Here is a 21,792-nt window from a genome sequence, read left to right as displayed (position 1 = left end):
AGTGGGGTCCTGAATGAAACCAGACTCTTTTTGTATGTTACATATACTGTCTGGCTTCATTCACAGCGGAGGCATGAAAACAATGTTTAAGTTCCTTGGATGCCATACCAGCTCATTAGCCTTAAATGTAGAACATATGGGAAGTGCAGCCTCTTTCCAGGGAGACTAAGTAACTTGCAGGGAAAGCAACTGAATCAGAGTGGAATTCAGGAGTTTGGTATGTACAGTGCAGCCAGTATCCTGCCTATTGGGGTTTGCATTCTCTTTGTATCAAACCCTCCAAGTGATTATTAAACAAATCCAGGAGTTAAATAAAGAAGCCTCATTCTTTACAGGAGGGGTTGAGGGTGAAATAAGATGTCTGAGTTTAGAAATAAATTAATGAAATTAGTTACTTGTTAAAAATACACATTGTAAATGGATCAACTATTGACAGGTAGTTGAATAAAATTAAAAATAAAGAAGAAAATCAGGCTCACGCTGCAACCAGAGCAGCAGGGCCATCAACTATCATTAACTTTCGTTCTTTTCTTGCTGCTTTGGTGTAATGGCCGTCTCCAACTATATGTACTTCTTCTTAGCTGTGTGTGTGAGAACATGGGTGTTGTGTTTTGGTAGCCGAGGATGAGTAGTGCATGACTGGCTTATTAGCAGGTTCATGCAGCCATTACACTTCAACAGTCACTTCAACTCTAACACTTCAAGCTGTATAGAAAGTATTATGTATACACAGTATAACTCTGCACAGTGACACCTACAGGCCATTTGTATAAACACCACAATGGGCAGTCTCCCAGAATTGGATCCTCTTAAAGGGGTTGTTCACCTATAAGTTAACTGTTACTATGATGTAGGGAGTAATATTCTGAGACAATTTTCAATTGGTTTCATTTTTTATTATTTGTGGTTTTTGAGTTATTTAGCTATTCATCAGCTCTCCAGTTTCAATTTCAGCAATCTGGTTGCTAGTTTCCAAATTCCCCTAGCAACCATGCATTGATTTGTATAAGAGACTGGAATATGAATAGGAGAGGTCTGAACAGAACAATAAGTAATAAAAAGTATAGGAATGCACCAAATCCACTATTTCGGATTGGGCCGAATACCGAACAGAATCCGAACCCTAATTTGAAAAGTTGCTTAGAATTAGCCATTCTATAACCTACTAAAAGTTAATGTAAAGGTAAACCACCCCTTTAATGTTTGACTATGCCCCAATCAGATTTTGTTTTTTTGAAAAGCTGATGTTTAGGCTCACTGAACAGGCCAATAGATTGTCAGGTCTTCCAGTAGTGGTGCAAGGATCCTTTTGTCAGGCTATATATATATATATATATATATATATATATATATATATATATATATTTAAATATATATACAGGTATGGGATCAGTGAACTGGAAACCTTTATCCAGAAAGCTCCAATTATGGAAATGCCATCTCCCATACAGACTCCATTTTATCCAAATAATTTATCCAAATAATCCATATTTTAAAATATGTTTCTCTTTTCTCTGCAGAAATAAAACAGTACCATGTACTTAATCCAAACTAAGATACAGTAAGTATAATTAATCTTTATTGGAAGTAAAGGAAGCAAAGGAAGCAAAACAAGCCTATTGGCATTCTGGATAACAGGTCCCATACCTATATATATATATATATGAAACAATACTGCACTTAACAGGCTCAGTTAGAGTAACTGATATTAAAAGAAAAACAAAAGAAAGTCCAACGTTTCGATCACATTATAGTGATCTTCCTCAGAGAAAAACTTCCCTGAAGAAGATCACTATGATGTGATCAAAACGTTGGACTTTCTTTTGTTTTTCTATTAAAATCAGTTACTCTAACTGAGCCTGTTGAGTGCGGTATTTTTTTGCTATTTTGTACACATTTTACCCGCACCCAGGCATGCTGTGTTTTTGTTTGGTGAGTGCTCCTCCGTGGTCCATATATATATATATATATATATATATATATATATATATATATATATATACATATATATATATATATATATATATATATATATATATAATATATATACACTGTATTATACTGTCTATCTAAAAAAAAAAAGAACCAGAACTGAAAAATGTTCTATTAAAAATTGATATAATCTAACAGGTTCAAAGAATAAAATTGTTCCTAATAATCCTGCAGGTTCATAGAATAAAATGGTCCATAATAATCCTGCAGCTGTTATAGAGTGGTGCTAATAGGAAATATAAATACTAAAATAATAGCCAAGGCATAATGTGAAGGTTAAAAAAGCAAGCAAACTCATGTACAGAGCGCTTACATTCCTTGTTCAGACCTCTGTCTCCTAATCCGTGTTGCTTCTGATCAAAGGCCTTTTTGTCTGCCCTCCACTCTCCTCCCTTTTGGTGAATGATCTCGTATTTTACATTTCAGCCATGTCTCCCGTTTCACAGAAGTGTACAGCAACTGTTTGATCTGTGTCCTTTCTGCGAACAGCAGACTTTGTTTCACCCACTCTTTCTTTACGTTGTCAACTTTCAACAACAAATAACATGTTGGACTGAAAAAGGAGACAACATAATTATTAAGCCATAAGCCCCTTGTGTGGTCGATCCCCTTTAAACATTTCTTACAGGTCTTTTGATCAGAATTTTGTTTTAATGAGCTGAGTGAGTGCATGTATGAACCAGGCTATGTCTCATGCTTTGCTAAGAGTGGGGTTTTTTTTTTTTACAATGTAATTTGTGTCCAGTAATTTTTCAGAATGATCCAATTTCAGTGAAGTTAATAAGGATAAAAACAGGGCAGACAAATACTGTATGTTTTCATAGTCAAAGGGAGCATAAACAAATCTCCTTACTAACTACCAATTGGACAGTTCCTTAAAATTTCTGTTCATGGATACAGTATATACACCCTCAGGTGGAGTTTATTCAGTGTTCATACACAGTGTCGGACTGGGACACCAGGGGCCCACCAAAAACCTTTAGACCAGGGGCCCACTCTACATATTATTTTCTTCCTCTCCTCACTCAACCTCTATTCTCCTATTCTCTTTTCTTTATACTATATACTTATTCTTCCATCTATTTAGCCTCTTTATTCTCATAGAAATAGGCAATGACCATGAAATAGGCCAAATGTTTAGAAGCAGGAGGGCCACTGACACCTGGGCCCACCGGGAGTTTTCCTGGTATCCCGGTGGGACAGTCCGACACTGACTGTAATTGATTGCCGTCTCTTCCAATCTCAACCTAGTTAAAGAGGACCTGTCACCCTAAGAAATAATTCCTAATCCTATTTTATGACGCTAGTGAAGCAACATGAACTTCATTTACACTATATAAATTATTTACATTTTCTTTTAGTCTTTAAATTCCCAATCACATTAAGCAGGCAGGTGCCATTTTGTGTAAACCATTATTAAGGCAAGCTTTGCATCGTGCCAGAATCTTGTTGGCCAGAATGGGCCACCTGATGCTCATAGGGATCCCTATGGGGTCTTCATAAGTCCCTGGTTTCATATAATCGCTTAGCTCCCAGGTCATTTTTATACATCATGTAAAATTCATCATCGGTGAGTCCTATCTTCTTTTTCCAAAGGTTTCAGATCAAAATTGGGACATTGTTGGCCTGCAAGAGGACGGCATCAATGCTTCAATATGGTCCTTGCCTGATGAGGTTTAAAACAAACCTGCTTGATGGATATCTTACTGATTTTTAAGCCAAAAATGACTTATCAGAGGACTGTGCTGAGTATAAAGGAGACATACAGCATAACCAATGATGAATAATATATGTGCCTTTATTGGAGTTCCCATTGGTACTCTCTGGTCCCTGTCCCAATTTGAAATGAGTGGTGGGAGTGTCCTAACAGTCTCTGCCAGGAACACAGTAGGAAGTTTATAGCCAATCACAACTCGGCTGTAGTTCCCTGTCAGGTCTGTCAAACTAGTGATTGATTTCTTTTTGGCAGGGTAGTGTGCTGAGAGGCCAACCTAGGCACAACCAGCAAGAAGTGTAACAGATGGGGAGGCATGTATTTTAATAAAGCACATTTCTTCAATATTTAGAGGTGGATAATGTGCACACTTGCACAAGCTGGCTCAAGGCACTCTAGTCAACCATGCAGGGCATAGGGTTTCCACCTGTCCGGTTTTGACCCAGACAGCCCGGTTTTCGAGAGGGCTGTCCGGGTCAAAACTGACTTGCCTAATTTGGAAAACCAGGCAGGATTCCCTAAGATTGATGCAGCCATCGCCCAATCCCTATGTCATAGCTCTACCCACTGACCCACCCATGCAATGTCACTGCTCCGCCCCCAATGCTGTCATTGGCCCTCCTCTGCCCAAAGTTTTCCAGTGAGGAAAGGTGGCAACCCTAGCCAGGCACCTCTCCCCCTCCCCCAGAGGTGCACTGTAGAGAAACGGCAGTGGTATAATAAAGGCCTGGGCCAGGGTAGATGAAAGAAGAGATACTTGCCTGGTGCCCCCCATCATTGTGCCCTAGGCACGTGCCTCTTCTTCCTACTCATAGTTCCAACCCTGATCTAACCACACTAGCAGAGCTCTGTAGGCAAACCACCTCTGGGACAACATCTCTTGGTTGCATACGAGTAGGGTTTGCCCAGTGAAATCTGGGAAGGGGGCAGAGCCATGATGTGGCAGGGGCGGGAATGTGAGACAATGGGGTGGGCCCGTGACGGCAGGTGCGGGGATATGATGCAGCGATTGGCCGGTTGCTGCGTCAATTATAGAAAATCCTTCCCGGCTTTTCTAATTTGGAAAACTGGGCAGGCAGTTTTGACCCTTCAAAAACCGGGTCAAAAACGGCAGTTGGTAATCCTAGATATGAGTCTATTCTAGACCTGGGCCTCTGAATAAGTGCAGATGGATTGTTGGAAAGGTTCAGGGAAACTAGGCCAGGCAGTAATATTTGCCTTGTTAACTAGCTGTTTAGATGCAATTTGTGTGTTTCAATGCTAGGACGCATACAAAAAGCAACACGCTAGATTTCAAACACTAAAGTGCTTTCAGATTTGCTGCTCTATAAACGAGTCTGTGCAGCAGAGCCCGTTGGAATTGGAATGCTTTATGCGCCGTCTGTTTACACTGAGACAGTTGAGAACTATTATCGCAGCTCAAGCTGTTCTTTGTGTAGCTGAGGACAGTCAAGATAAATGCCGGCCAAATAGAGTGATATTTGCTGCGCCGCTTTCATCTGAATTCTGCTCTCATTTGTTTTGTCGCCATTCTGTCCTCGCGCTGAAGACAGAGGGATCAGCTCATTTCCTGTTGTGGAGGATAATTGTTAAACAAATAAGTGTGTGCAGCACTCGGCCCTTGCTGAGATCCCCGCTCAAGACTTACATAATCTTCTCATGTGCCATTCTCATGTGGGCTCATATGGACAGAGTTTATGATGTAACTAAATTACGACTGTTCTTATTCCTAACTTCATCCAGAAATAAGGGAATTCCAGTTTTGCTAAACAGTCGGCTGCTTGGAGAAAATACCCTGTGAAAATAAGTTTTTTAGGAATTCTGTGTATAGTGAGGTTATGAAATATTTTTGCCTAGATTGCATTGAATTACTATCCCTTTTTTTTGCTTTTTAATATTATTTTAAATATATGTATATATAAATATGGGATCTATAATAAAATATATGTATGGGTATGGCATCTGGTTTTGAGAATGCTTGTGACCGGAGGATTTCCGGATAATGGATCTTTCCATAATTTGGATCTTCATACCTTAAGTCTAGTAGAAAATCATGTAAACATGAAATAAACCAAATAGGCTGGTTTTGCTTCCAATAAGGATTAATTATATCTCAGTTGGGTTCAAGTACAAGCTACGGTTTTATGAGGGGTATCATTTTTTAAAAAATTTGAATTATTTGGATAAAATGGAGTCTATAGGAGATGGCCTTTCCGTAATTCCGTCGTTTCCGGATAAGGGGTTTTCAAATGGGGGTCACTGACTCAAGCTAAAAAACACATGCTCTATAAGGCTACACATTTAGGGGCACATCTACTAAGGGTCGAATTTCGGAGTGAAAAAAACGTCGAAATTCGACCATCAGATTGAAATAGTTCGATATTCAAAGTTTTTTTTTATCAAATATGGCTATATTCGATCAAGTTAAATAGGTCGTTTGCCCCCTTTCTACCTCTCTTTCCGATTAAAAACGGTCGTTCGATCGATTAAATCCTTTGATTAGAACGATTTAATCGATCGAACGAACGATTTAAGCAAAAAAAAAAAAAAACTTCGACTTCTAAAAACCAAATGTTGACTATAGGTTCTAGGAGGTCCCCATAGGCTAACATAGAAATTCGGCAGGTTTTAGGTGGAGAAGTGTCAAAGTCAAAGTTTTTTAAAGAGATAGTACTTCGATTTTCGAATGGTCAAATTTTCGAAGTTTATTCAATTCGAATCGCAGTTGAAGCCGAATTTGGCCTATTCGATGGTCGAAGTACCAAAAAATTACTTTGAAATTCAAAGTTTTTGAATTCGAAAATTCACTTTGAATTCACTTCGACCCTTAGTAAATGTGTCCCTAATTGTTATTGATACTTTTTATTACTCATCTTTCTATTCAGTCGCTCTCCTATTCATATTCCAGTCCCTTATTCAAATCAGTGTATGGTTGCTAGGGTCATTTGGATCCTAACAACCTGATTGCTGAAATTACAAACTGGAGAGCTGCTGGATAAAAAGCTAAATAACTCAAAAACCACAACTAATAAAAAATGAAAAACATTTGCAAATTGTCTCAGAATATCACTCTCTACATCATACTAAAAGTTAAGTCAAAGGTGAACAACCCCAATAAAGACAGGGACTTGAACTGTCCTTAATGAGCTTGTTTTGAATACAATTAAAATCATATCCCAAAAAAGTCAGCCATAGAAGCCATTAGTCTGATTTATTCTGGCAGCTCTACACTGTTCTAAAAGGGCATCGGCTTATTTAATAGGACTTCAGATTACATCTTTATAAAAGGAGGAAATAATAGGGATCTGGGACTTATTTTTATAATATAATTAGATTATGCGTTATGATTTTATCTTGAAAAATAAAGACTGCTGTGAGTGCGGTCATCTCTGCTGTAACAAGAAGAAAGGGAATTGCATATTTGTTTATGAAACTGAAATAATGAATGTCAGGAGCACATATCCTAAAGTCTGGGACAATATCTTTCAAAATAGCATCTTACGCTTAATGAATAACAACTTAACAGAGAGAAGTTTATATAGAGTATCATGGCATTAGCTTCCATATGCAGGGGCTGTAGCAGACTTGTTTGTCTATTATCTGCTATGGTTACTGCTTGTTACTTGATACGGATATTTCCGTAATTTGGATCTTCATACCTTAAGGGGTAGATTTATCAAAGAGTGAAGTTAGAGATCTCCACAGTCCGCAGAGTGGATTAAGTTAGGATTCCACAGTCCGCAGAGTGGAAAAATAGGATTTTTAAAGGCGTATTTATCAAATGCTGAACTTTCACTATCACGCTTTGATACATACGCCTTTAAAAATCCCATAGAAATGAAGGGAGAGAGGCGGTATTTCACTCTACGGACTGTGGAGATCTCTAACTTCACTCTTTGATAAATCTACCCCTAAGTCTACTAGAAAATCTACATTAAGTTTTAGAAGTCAAAGTTTTTTTTTAAAAATCGTTCGATCGATTAAATCGATTTCTACGTTCGATCGAACGATTTGAATTCGATTGAAAACGGCTAAATTCCCTCAAAAAAAAACTTAGACTATCGAATTTCTACAATTCAATGTTCGAATTTCGAAGTTTTACTACTTTACCAAGGGTCGAATTTCGAAGATAAAAATACTTCGAAATTCAACCATCCAATTGAAATACTTCGACTTTGGATAACGAAGTCGAAGTTTTTTTCATCAAATTTGGGTATCCTGCGGTCGAAGTAAAATCGTTCGATCAAATGAATCAAACGATTCGAAGGATTTCAGCGATCGATCAAAAGATTTTAGTTCGACTTCCAAAAACTTAGAAAAATGCTCTAGAAGGTCCCCATAGGCTAACATAGCACCTCGGCAGGTTTAATTTGGCAAAGTATTGAAGTCAAATTTTTTTAAAGAGACAGTACTTCGATTATCGAATGGTCGAATATTCAAACGATTTTACTTCGAATCGAATTCGAAGTCGTAGTATCCTATTCGATGGTCGAAGTATCCAAAAAATTACTTTGAATTTCGAATTTTTTTACTTCGAAAATTCCCTCGAATCCACTTTGAAATTTGAAGTTTTTGAATTAGAAAATTCACTTTGAATTCACATCGAGCCTTAGTAAATGGGCCCCCTAAATAAACTCCATGGGCTGTTGTGCTTTCAATAAGGATTAATTATATCTTAGTTGGGATCAAGTACAAGCTACTCTTTTATTATTATAGCGAAAAAGGAAATCATTTTTTAAACATTTGGATTATCTGGATAGAATGGAGTCTATGGGAGGTGGCCATTCCGTAATTCGGAACTTTCTACATAACGTGTTTCTGGATAATGGATCCCATACCCATAAAAAGAATAATAATTACTAAAAGGCAATATAAAAGTTAGAAGGAGTCCGGGTAATGAACCTAATATTCTGTATTTCTTGCTAAGATTTGTCATGAAATACCTTTCAGTGATATATAGAATGATGATAAATACCTGAAGTCACCCATAGGTAGGAATTTTGCAGCCTTCACAGGTAAAGGTGTATATTCATCCATAACCTTCCAATCACCTTAAAGTAACTTTTAGGGGCTTATTTATTAGTCGAATTTATCTCAATATTTTCAGCTACAAACTCCGATCAAATCCGCTCTGGTTTTTTTACGCTTATTTATTATTACATTTTCCTGAGAATTAGCTGTGCTGTAAAATGTCAGATTTTCACTATTTTTTCATTCGGATTTTCACGAATTCAGGATATTTCACCCTAAACTCCGAAAACTTTGGGGTATTGCACGAAACCCAGCGCACATCAAAAAAACCATTGGGATCCAATGACTTATATGCAACCTCGACAGGTCTGAGATGCCGGATTTTGAGATTCTGACTTTTCCATCCTCGGGGGTTTAATAAATTCTGAAAAATTCATGATTTTTTAAAAGTCAGATTTTATAAAAAAAAAATCACAACTTTTTCGTGATTTTTGCATTCGGAGTTTAGTAAATAACCCCCTTCGTATGTTATGGAATGGCTAATTCTAAGCAGCTTTTCAATTGGCCTTCCTTTTTTCTCTTTTATAGTTTTTGAATTATTTGCCTTCTTCTTCTGACTCTTTCCAGGGGAGCCACTGACCCCATCTAAAAAACAAAAACTCTGCAAGGACACAAATGTATTATTATTGCTACTTTGTATTATTCACCTTTCTATTCAGACCTCTCTTATTCATATTCCAGTCTCAAATCAATGCATGGTTGCTGGGGTAATTTGGACCCTAGCAACCAGATTGATGAAATTGCAAACCGGAGAGCTGCTGAATAAAAAGCTAAATAACCACAAATAATAAAAAATGAAAACCAATTACAAATAGTCTCAGGATATCACTCTCTACATCATACTAAAAGTTAACTCAAAGATGAGCAATCGTTTTGAACACACGTGAGGCTTTTTGCATCTTTACGCATGTGAGTTTTGAGTTTAAATAGCAGATATATCAATATTCGGTTTTAACTTTTTCATACATATGGATACAAATTCTATACTTCCTTTTGACCTAACTGAAAGTCCGCTCATGTATCCTGTAGCATTTCCTAAAGTTGACTGTATTTTTATGATCATCTCATATGTTTTCCATTCTGTATTCTGAACTTTAGAGGGTGCTGTTCCTGTGTATTATTTAGATTGCTGCATGTCTATGAATTAGGGCAGGGACACCCAATACATGTCAGACAGTAGCAGTTTTAATGTATATCAATAAATAATACTTTTAATGGGACCTGATCTGGAAGTGGCTGCATTTCTTTTCAATCAACTTTAGCAGAGAGTCTGGGGTGGCCTTTCCCCCTTTTTTTGCACGACTTATGATAAGTGATGGGCGAATTTGCCCCATTTCGCTTTGGCGAAAATTTTGCGAAATGTGGAATTGGCATGCGCGTAAATTTTGACGCGCACACCAATTCTGACACTCGCGGAAAGTTTGACGCCGGCGTTAAAGTCAATGAGCTTCTGAATAATGTTGACGCGTGACGGTTTTGACGCAAGCGACTTTTCCGTTGCATGTCCAAATTTTTTTGTCACCTGGGATTTTTTTTGCCGGCGAATTTTCACTGCAGTTTTGCGAATTTATTCACTGGCGGTGAAACGTAGCAATTCTATGCGAATTTGCGCCTGGTGAATTTATTCGCCCATCATTACTTATGATCAGAAAAATACCAAACCTTACCTTATATTGTGCTTAAAGTATTTTTTTTTTTCTTTGACTTTGCACTAACTAGGGATGCACGGCATTAATAATTCCTCCACAAAAGATTTGTCTGACTGTGAACACTAAATTGCTAATTCAAAAAACATTTAAAAAATCCTTGGTTGTAAACAAATAAATGTTCAGTTGTCCAGAGATTTAAAGCTAAACGGGACAAATTTTGCCAATCACTAATCGTGTGGCTTTTAGGCAGAGCCGCTCTTGTTATGAAGCTTGGGGAGAACCTTCTCTCAGGCGGCAGTGAATGGCATCTGGTAACTTTAAAAGCTGAATTATCTTTTTTAAAACAGAAATTCAGCTCTTCTAGTACAGAGAGCCCAATAGAGCTGTTTGCACTTACAAGGTGCCCCATTGTCCCGCTCCGACACAGAAGTGGTAAGTGAGGGGCAGCAGCACATTCTGTTCAGCTCCCTGCAATCCCAAGGATCCAGAGAAAGCATGTTATGTTATTACCCGCCACCCCTTTTTTTGTTTTACACTTGACCAACAGTTTCGTTTATCAGAATAAAAACGCTAATATTTTTTAGGGCAATGACACCCAGAGCACTTAGTTGCCTGTGGGAAATAACTTCCCCCAAGGGCAAAAAACGCCCAAAACTACCTTCATCTTGTGCAATTCCTGTTAAATACGTTGGCACAGCCAAAGCAACTTAATTGAAAACCTGCTCACCAGAGCACTCTGAGTGATATTCATTTCATTTTTACATTTCAGTGCTATTTAACAAGGACTTTTAAAGACCAGGGCCGGAACTAGGGGTAGACAGAGTAGGCACGTGCCTAGGTTGCAAAGTTGGGAGGGCGCCAGGCACGTACCTCCTCTGTCGTCTACCCCAAGTCCGGTTCCCTTCTCTGCCCGACTCTGCATTTTTTCTCTCTTTTTGCGCTTCTGCACATGCGCGCAAACTTCAATTCGCGCATGCGCACGCGGGCGCAAATTTGCGCAGGCGCCGCAACTGACGGGCCTGCCTAGGTCGTCTGCCCAGCATGGCCCGGCACTGTTAAAGACATGTATGAAACAAGATTGATGATCAAATGCATTTCCGTAAGGTGTACCGTATATACTCGAGTATAAGCCGAGTTTTTCAGCATCCAAAATGCCACACGATTAGTGATGGGCAAAATTTGTCCTGTTTAGCTTTAAATCTCTGGACAACTGAACATTTTTTTGTTTACAACCAAGGATTTTTAAAATGTTTAAATGAATTAACAATAGTGTTCACAGTCAGACAAATCTTTTGTGGAGGAAGTATTAATGCAGAGCATCCCTAGTTAGAGCAAAGTGAAAGAAAAATAAAATACTTTTAGCACAATATAAGGTAAGGGTGAAAAATTATACTCGAGTCAGCGGGCAGTAGCTGAGATTGCAGTCACTTTTAATCATTCCTTTACCAACAGTTCACTTGGGGAGAGACTGCAATATCACACAGCGCCCTCTGTTGGCTATATGAAAGAATAACAGTGACTGCAATATCACACAGCGCCCTCTGTTGGTTATATGAAAGAATAACAGTGACTGCAATATCACACAGCGCCATCTCTTGGTTATATGAAAGAATAACAGTGACTGCAATATCACACAGCACCCTCTGTTGGTTATACGAAAGATTAACAGTGATGGCAATATCACACAGCACCCTCTGCACATGGTAGTGGGACAGTGGGACAATGCACACAGTAATCCGTTTGGCAATTCTCTGTCACCATCAACTTTGCAAAGAAGTCCGGTTGATGGCTGGGGGGGTCGCTTTGGCGGAATGTGCGCTGCTGGGAGACAGGGCTGTAGTTGTGTCTAGGCTTATACTAGAGTCAATAAATTTTCCCAGTTTTCGTAGGTAAAGTTAGGTACCTCGGCTTATACTCGGGTCGGCTTATACTTGAGTATATACGGTAAGCACTGTTAGCGCTAATGCCTATCTGAATTGTTAATTCCCGATTCAAATTGCATGTGGGGATTCACGATTCAGGCAATTGGTTTCCAAGTTCGAACAAAGCATTACAGAAAAGAAATTGTTGAAAATATTTCTGAAGTCTTTATTACTGTAGAACCATGACTTGATATTTTCTAAAGTCTTCCTCAATTTACACCTTTATTTTTAAGGTACTGGTATGGGATCCATTATCTGGAAACCCGTTATCCAGAAAGCTCTGAATTATGGGAATAATTATAGACTCCATTTTAATCAAAAAATTTAAAGTTTTAAAAATGATTTTCTTTTTCTTTGTAACAATAAAACAGTACCTTGTACTTGCTCCTGACCAAGATATAATTATTGGTGCCAAAACAGTTCTGTTGGGTTAAATTAATGTTTAAGTGATTTTTTAGTTGACTTAAGATGAGGAGATCAAAAATTTGGAAGGGTCCCTTATTGGAATATCATTGGTCCCAAGCATTCTGTATAACAGGTCCCATGCCTGTACCACAAACCCCAAATTCTTTTTAAATTTCCCTTAAAGGAGAAGGAAAACTTTGGAGGCATTTTATTGCCAATAGCTTAGCTGCAATAGTGCAATAGAATGCTATATTTATTCTGTAGAATGTTTTACCATACCTGAGTAAAAAGCTCTGGAAGCTCTCTGTTTGTTTAGGATAGCAGCTGCAGTATTAGCTTGATGGGACATCACTTCCTGTCGGAGTCTCTCCCTGCTCACTTATAGCTCAGATTACAGCAGAGAAGGGGGGGGGGGAAGAGGAGCAAACTGAGCATGCTCACGCCTGGGGCAAGGTAGTTTAAGATGAAGGCAGGAAATCTGATACAGAAGCTCAAGTGTACATAATAGAAGGAAAGGAATTCAGTGTTTCCTTTGACAAAGGAGCAGCATTACTTTGAGGGTTTACTGGTATATTTATATAGACCTTTCTGATAAAGCTTACTAAATTTTAGCCTTTCCTTCTCCTTTAATTTGCATTTCAAGGAGGTTCTACTTTTTTTTTAGAAGAGTTTCAGGAGCAGCAGATTTGTAATTACAGGATCCAATCCAGCAGACAAATCATTGGGACTTAACTAATGATGTTGTATGTAAATGGTTACTCAATGAGCAATTTTACTCTTTTTTGGGACACAGGTGTGTCCATTGCAACTGTGAGCAACTTACATGACGCCATTTATATCTTTATTTTATTACTTTATGATCATAAATGGAAGCAGTTTGCATTTTTATTCCTTTTTATTTGCATCCAGTGACACTTAATGGCTGGAGCTAATTTCCCTTCCAGCATTTTGGAATCAAATTTGGTAAATGGGTCACATTAAAAGCTCAGACTGATGTAGATGTAGAACAGAAGACTGACGGTTATTGAATGTGCACTTCTTTAAACTGCTCCCAATACCTCTGCTAATCTCATTACTGTACTGAGTAATTTTGTTTTAAAATAGATTGAATATCTTTAATAGCAATAAAGTGTATTCGGTCCCCCGGCAACATTTGTCTCCAAGCTAGTTGTGCAAACAGTCATGTTTTCACATTTCCTACAAGTATTGGCCTTTAGTTTTAAAAGCCATTTAATGATTGGGAGGAAAATTCTGATTCATCAGCTGGGGCCGTTTGGAAACCTCAAACATCTCAACTGAATAAGTGCATTTAATTGATACAACTTTTATTACACTTAATTAAAATGAAATAAATACAGCGCACATTCTCTTTTAAACTTCATATGTTAAAACACTGCCATATGTCTTCACCTCCAGTGCTCCCCAACGCCAGATACTTTGGTAATTCCATGCACAATGGGCATCACACTGTTCAGTGGACCCCTGGCATTCATATTTAGGATGTTTTTTCTTGGTACCTAATGTTATGTGAGAGATACGAACTTTTTGATGTGATTTTTTTTGAATTTTCATAAATTTTTATAGAAACCAATACGTTCATAAAAGCTTTGATGCTTGGTAACTAGGAGAAGATAGACATGGTTACCCATTTTGGATTCATCAGAATCTGTATTTTTCAAAAATATACGTTTTCCTGGGGTAAACCTACTGTTTCAGGATTTATTGGCTTTGGAATCTAAAGTACAACATATTCTTCTGCAGTGCTTTGAACTTCAGTATTTTACTGCTGGGAGTTTTTGATCTGTAGAAGCCAGAAATCTTCATAAAACTATACATATCTGGCATTGGCACGTTCAAGACACTTGAAGCTTTCCGAATCAGTTGAATATTTGTGCATAAAATAAAATATTTTTCTGGTATAAATCCCTATATTGTGAAAAGCTCAAGTTTTCCCGGAAAAAAACCCCCAACATATAGTTTTCTTAGGTAAACTTAAAATCCCCCCTAGGAAATATCCCTAAAACGAGAAAGCACAAAATGCACTTTTGAGTCGAAATGAAATGCAAAATTCTGCTTACACTTAAAGGGTTAAATATTGTTGACTTTCTCCCTTTTCGCCTCTGTTTCTATCCTTTTTTTTCTGTTTTTCCTACTCTTTTAATTCACTTTCAACGGAAGGTTGACATTTTGTTGCATGTTCCTTTTTCCTACACTCTTGCAATTTGTCTTTTGATTGTTTTCCTGCTGGATTTATTTCTCTTCTTTTTTTTTCTTCCTGAATTCCATTTTTGATTTTCACTATACTCTATGTTTATATTATGTATCCCTTTCTTTCTCCCAATTATTCCATTAGTGAGCCCTAGACATAGCTGCGGTTATTGGTTTGTTTGTGTAAATGGAAAAAGATTTTGCGCATTGGGACAGGTGTTTCTAAAAGCAAAGGCACACCAGGTACATAATGTCTTGCATTCAGCAATCTATACTACCTTATAGACACAAAACTAATTTTACAAAAGATTAACAGCACTGTGTGTAATACATTGGACCACCTCTTTCATTTGGTCTCACGTATGAACAGTATTTTTCCCTTGTTTAAATTGCTGCATGTCTAAATATGAAGCTCATTTTCTAGGTTTTCTTTTTAAAAGACACGTATCCTTTAATACTCAATTTCTTTCTGTTCCTGCAAAGCATTGAGTTTAGCAGCATTCAAGGGCAACAAACGAAAACTGGAGCTGGCTGAAAAGATGGAGACGGATATTATTCAGTACAAAAAAAAAGAAGACAATCAAGTGAAAAGGTTGGTGTTCTTTCAGTCTCTGCAGTTGTCTTAGAATTAAAGGAATTCTGATTAATATGCCCCACTTGTTTTAGCAATAATTATACTCCTTAGTTATGGCAGTTATCTCTAATAAATATATCATAAAAAACAGGGCAATGTAAAATGTTTCATCATATAAATAAAACCTTTTATTACAAAATATACTTTTTCTTGTTATTTCTTCATATTATCTTCATAAGAAAAAAAACGGATGGCTCTAATCTCTCATCAAAAAGCACCAAACTATAGTTGTGCTTAAAACATTCAGTTACGGAAAACAACTACTGGGTAATAGCTCACGTAGTAGGAAGATTGACCTGGGTGTACAAACCCCAGGTCTGACACTTGAAAAATAACCAATTAGACTTTAGTATTATAAAAGTCAGCAGAGCTTGCACTCACCAAATTGGCCAGGTGGCCCGGGTGCCATGCCCCGAACCCATAACTTAGGCAATGGGAATCATAAGAAATAATTGTGCATGCACTCCTACCGCCTTGGCTGCAGGAGTGCGTGCACAATTATTATTTTTTTTTTCTTTGCATACTTGTCTACTGAGCACACAAACCATCACAATGGTGGCTCATTGTAAAACATGTATGATATGTATTGATGCCACGTAACTCTTAGCTCCACTGTTTTGCACTTCCATTATTTAGGGAACCATATATCAAAATCAATACATTTTACACTGAAGTAATAGTGTATTTGTGCTTGAAAACCATGTAGTATTAAGCAAGACAGAGTGGGGTTTGACTGTTTCTAGTCAAATCTTTAAAACCCTTTGTTGACTTCACTGCTGAACAGAAAACTGCTCTGCTATGTTTAAATATGCGGAAAGTGTAAAAGGAAATATGTAAGATAGGATGCTTTGTTTCCTAGCTGATATGCTAACAGGTGGGTGACAACAAAATACCCAGAGAAACCAGCTGGATAGGGTCTTTTACATTTCAAAGAGGAACTGTTTGTATAGTTGTTATTGGTAAAAAGAACATTTAGAGAAATTAGCTGCTTTAACTAAAACAACAAGATACCTGTTTAACTCGCCGTCAGCCAATCAGAACCATTCCCCATTTTGGTCAATGGCTTTGAAACAGTATAACAATGGAGCTGGTTTTGGCTGATGGAAGAGGAGAAGAAGAGAGAAGGAGGAGAGAGAAGGAAGGAAGTATAACCTGTAGGCACATTTTGAAAGATCTCTGTATAATTTGCTGTCTGTGGGCTGGATAATCTTAATAAATCGTTTCATCTTTGGGAACCTTGGCTGTGGTAAATTGCGGAATCTACATTTCATACACTATACGGCTACTCGGATATAATTTTTAGATACAACACATAGTTACATTGTTATCGTTGATTTAGGTGTAGCTAGTACCCATACTACACTCACTGTAGATCCATTTGCCTTGGATATTATGCTCCAGGCACCTCATAAAGGCATTACCAGAATCAGCCATCACAACATCTCCCAGCAGGGCACAACCTAACTGTCCTCACCATGAACCAACTACGCTACGTCAAATGAAAGCTCTGTTCCTTGAGTCTAAGGGGATGGCCTGTGGTTCATTGATCTTTTTTACTGGAAAAAAGGTTCTCTATTATCTGTCTATAATACCTTCTAATGTACTTGTACAGTGTAAACATTTCTACTCACAAGTATCATTTCTCCAGAAAACAAAACAACCCCAACCTTGACCAACCCCAACCTCCTCATAGTTTATTTATTACTTTTACCAATCTAGTATTATGAGACTGTGCACTCTCCAGATCATTAACTTCCTTTTTAAGGGCTGGTGCCCAAAACTGCCCCCTACACTCAAGGTGAAGCCTTACCAGGAACCTATACAGAGTTTTCAGTAAATGAAAGCAGCACTGTCTCTAGAGTTACACAGTTTGTTATCCACAGAGATCTCCAAATACCTTTTTAAAGATTGGGGAATACCCCCATATTTTTTTCCGGTTGTGTTTTCACTTTAAGGGGATATGCCTACTCTTATGAAGGTGTTTCAAAACATCTTTGAATCTAATTTATAGCCTGGAGACATACATTGTTCTAATAAGATTGGGTCCCGAATGTGGTAATGTTGGAGCATAACATGATGTAATTGGTGACTTCCTCGGAAACATTTTAGGAGAAAAAAAATCAGCATTTGTTATGTTGCTTCTCTGCGCTTGTTAAATCATATTTTCTGTACTTAAGCCATCAATGAAATTGCTGGATATATATTCCACATCATTAAATGCAACATCACAAAGTAGATAATGAAAAATCTGTGTCCAACTGAGTCATGCTAGAGTAGTAACTTGTTGTCTAGGAACTAAATTCAGAATTTCCATTTTGCATGTTGGAGCAATGCTAAGAAACATTGTTAGCAGATCCTCATCTATTTTACTTCCTATGTTTTGGCAACAGACCCTTATGATGTTTTACAGGCGTGTCTGGCAGAAAAAGAGGTTGAAGTTAAGTGCATTTTGATTCTTGCATAAAGCTGACATGCCACAGGTTGTACGACTTCTACTGCCTTATCTTACGACAATAAAATAAGGATTATGACAAATAAAAAGACCTAGTCTCCTCATTTTCTTTTGTCGCCATCTCTTAATGGACAGACAACAGAAATAAAAGTAATAAAGTGATGACAATAGAAAGGGATATGAGGAACAATGATTTTCCTCAGTGACTGCCCTTTGCTTTACACCTTACATCATCTATAGAAAAGCTATAGGTAGTGATGGACGAATTTGTCCCGTTTACCGGCGAAATTAGCATAATGCATTGAATTCAATGGGCGTCAAAATAATTTCGATGTTGGTCAATTTTTTGAGCATATTTTGTCCAAATACATTAAAGTAAATGGGCGTCCAAATAATTCTGACTCACGCCCAAATTTTATTTGATGCAGCCTATTTTTCGCTGGTGATGAAATGTGGAAATTTGCACAAATTTGCGCCTGGCAAATTTATTCACCCATCGCTAGCTGTAGGAGATCATTTTGGCACAGGTGTAAAGAAGGAAGTACATATGTAAATAGTGTTGAAAATGCATGCCTGTGTTGATAAAGATTTATAGGGGCAGATTTACTAAAGGGCAAAGTGGCCGTCGCTAGAGAAAATTCGCCAAAGTTTCCTTAGACCTGGCAAACTGGTAAGAGGAAGCTACATCCTCCTCAATCTTTTGTTAGTGACATCATTTCCTGTATGCTGGAAACTCATAAAAGTTCTAAAACACACTTGTGTTTGTAACACCTATTTGGGCTGCATAGCACACAAATAGTTAAACTGTCCAGCTAGCAGTAGAAGCATGGGTTACACGCGACTTCACACAACAGGGTCAGGGCCTCCGCCATGTGGAAGTGTTCCCTCTATGGTGTAGTGCAACTACATCCCCCAGGCTACTGTGCATATAACAAAAGATGGGCGCCAGGAGGTTCTTGCAGTAAAACAGAAAACGGTTTATTTAACTATGCACGAGGCAAGTGACCACAGGTTTAGTAGTCACACAGGAACTGAGTCAATAGCACATTTCTCACACAGAGCTGCAGGCATTAGGCATTTCTCACAGAGGAAAGGTCTCCATTAGGCATTTGCAGTATTCACACACATTCCCTCCTGGAAGTTGTCAGGAAAGCAGCTTCTACCCTACAGTCCCTCTTCACTGAGGTCCCTGACTGGAGGCAACACACAGAGCCTCTGGGAAGCTACTCCCTTACTGCAAATCCTTGTTGGAGCTTCAGCTGCTCTTTCTCTCTCACCTCTCTGCCTTTCTCTCCTAGAGAGACTATAACAAGTCTGCCCTAGTGCAACTATTCCTCATTCACGGGGTTACCTGGTCCCCGACTTCTTCTCCAAAGCACATGGGCCTTTCTGGGCCTAGCTGTGCCCAGGCTCCCCTGAGCACACCCAGCTGGATCACCATCCACAGGCCAAAGAGGAAGTGGCCACTCCCTACACACACTATATAGCAGTGTAGCAGGGGAGTGTCATTCTCTCCTGGCAGATCACTCTAAGAAAAAGGTGGGGGCCTTAAAGCTGCAGGGCAGATTACCCAGTAGGGGTCCCTACATGTTTTTTAATATTTTAAAGCGGGAATGTCTTAAAAAATTCCAACTATTAAAGGTTTTTGTGTTAACATTTTTTCCCAAACATTTGAGGGGCGTGCCACATTTGTTTTAGGGTGGGCTCATGTCTAGGGCATTATAGGATCTCGTTAGCCTTTATTATGTTTCCTTGGACATTTGTAATAATAAGTGGCCACTTCAAGCATTTGCACCAACATCTCTAATAAAGACATATATACGACCTATTCAAATTGACCAAGGCAGAAATGAACGCTAGGGAAAGTTCGATATAAAATGCTGGCGCTGACAAATTATCGCTAGCGAAACTTCACCAACGTTCGTCTACAGAGACACAACTTTGCATTTTAGCGAATTAGAGTAGTGGTAATAAATTTACTCCTGGTGAAGTGGTACGAAGTGTGGTGGAGCCTTCATTGGTGAAAATTCACCCTTTAGTGAATTTGCCCCGCAGAACAAGGGCTTCCTGCAGGTGAAAACTACTTTATATGAACTATAGGAACTGACCTTTTGTGAATGTTAGTAAGGTGCCACGGGTGCACCAAATCCAGGATTCATGTAAAACCCATAAGAAAGAAATGGACATTTGAAGGTGTAATTTTGCCATTAGTTTTGGTAACAAGCCAAAAGAAAGTTATATAACTTCTCTTTATAGGTATGAAATACATTAACAAAATGCCTGTTCAAATAGGCCAAAACAGTAGTGGCAGCATTGGCCATGTAGGCTGTGATCTCTGTATCATCATCATCAGTAGTAGTCTTGCTACATGTAAAGGTCTCTGGGGCAAATTCACTAAGGCGCGAAGCGCCGAACGCTAGCGTTTGGCATTTTCGCTACTGCGCAAATTCACTAACGAACGCTGGCGTAGTTTCGCTAGTGTTACTTCGCACCCTTACGCCAGGCGAATCTTCGCTAGCGACGAAACTACGCAAATTCACTAACTTGCGCAGTGTACTGAACGCTACCTTTTACGCTAGACTTCCTTCGCCACCTCAGACCTGGGGAAGCGCAATAGAGTAGATAGGGATTGTTTAAAAAAAGTCAATTTTTTTTCTAAGTCCCAAAAAACGCTGGCGTGTTTTCTACATGATGGCTGATAGGCTGAAAAAGATCGAAAATTTTTTGGGGCTCCCCTTCCTCCCCCCTACATTTCCTGACTCATGGCAACTTACCTAGACAGTGGGCACATGTGAAGGGCAAAATAAAATTTTAATTTGCTGATTTGAAGGTTTTCTAGGCATTTGTAGTGCAGATACGTGTTCCTCCATTGAAATTTGAATTTCGCGCCGTATGCAAATTAGCCTTCGCTAGCGCAACTTCGCAACCTTACGCTACCCCTGTGCGCAACTTCGGATTTTAGTGAATTTGCGGAGCCCTGGCGAAACTACGCCTGGCAAAGTGTGGCGAAGTTGCACCTGGCGCAACTTCGCATCTTAGTGAATTTGCCCCTCTGTGTCTGGACCACTTAATGTTTTCTCCTTGTCCTCAACTGAAGAAAGTTGGGCTGTACTGTTGCTCTTTAGCCCCACCATCAACGTAGTAGAGTACGTCTCATTATCCCAAGTCTCCAGTTATGGCTTTCATTCATTAACTGCCTGTTCATGTCAAAATTAATCTTCTAAAGGCCAACTATTTGCTACACACAAAATAATGGGATGAAGAACTATGTGTTGGTATCTATTTTAAGGCAGCAGTGATATTTCTGCACAAGCCTTCATTGGAGGGAGGTATTTTGGCCTTTGTAGCGTTCAACTATGAATTTCGTGGTTTGGGGTAAGCTTACATGATCTTAAGCACCCTTAAAGAACAAACCCATATATGTAAACACAGTTTGTCTCAATAAGTATTTTTATTACACCGCAGTCCACCACGTCCCCTTTGACCTAGCAATGTTTTCACTAAATCAAATTTTGAGCGCAATACATCTTTAAGGAAACTTGGACGAAAATTTAGAAGCCGTAAAGATTTTTACAGCCACGGTTTATTTTCATTCCTCCGGTTTTATTTGTGAACATGTTGTGTAATTTTGTTTTACGGTGTCCCAGTTAAAACAATCCGAGGCACATGACGCAACCCAAATACGCTGCTCTTTATTTGCTCGATGGAACTGGACACATACCGTAGGAGTTTAATAACACTTTTGCGGCCAGAGGTGTCTACAGCTCACTTTACTGGAATGCGTT

This window comes from Xenopus laevis, chromosome 5L (genome assembly GCF_017654675.1).
Source record: "Xenopus laevis strain J_2021 chromosome 5L, Xenopus_laevis_v10.1, whole genome shotgun sequence".
Lineage (NCBI taxonomy): Eukaryota > Metazoa > Chordata > Amphibia > Anura > Pipidae > Xenopus > Xenopus laevis.
Note: the sequence above shows the minus strand (reverse complement) of the source record.